This window comes from Penaeus monodon, chromosome 28, assembly GCF_015228065.2.
Source record: "Penaeus monodon isolate SGIC_2016 chromosome 28, NSTDA_Pmon_1, whole genome shotgun sequence".
NCBI lineage: Eukaryota > Metazoa > Arthropoda > Malacostraca > Decapoda > Penaeidae > Penaeus > Penaeus monodon.
The window spans coordinates 5,771,535-5,771,891 of NC_051413.1; positions in this window are offsets into that span (position 1 = coordinate 5,771,535).

A 357-nucleotide genomic window follows, 5' to 3' on the forward strand; every position below is an offset into this window, starting at 1 on the left:
AAACATCCCTACACAAATGTTCAAAACATTAAAATACAAAGGTTAAATACATACTGCATACTCATAACTTTCGATCCAAAGGTTATATGAATGCAAGATCTTCAATTTATCAATTTTATGTGGATATATAAAACACCATAATTGTAAATAAAACCTTTTCAACAACAAATAAAAGTACTTACACGTCACTTCTACTGTCCACAGTGTCGATCGCCTTACTTTGTTGTGTGAGAGACGTGCCTGAAAATAAAGAGGTCACAACAGTCGCATAATGTATGGGTCGTCACGATATACAGTACGGATACAATGGTCCAGAAACTGCTTAGGAGAGTATGTGGTGTGTTTTGGAATATTTTA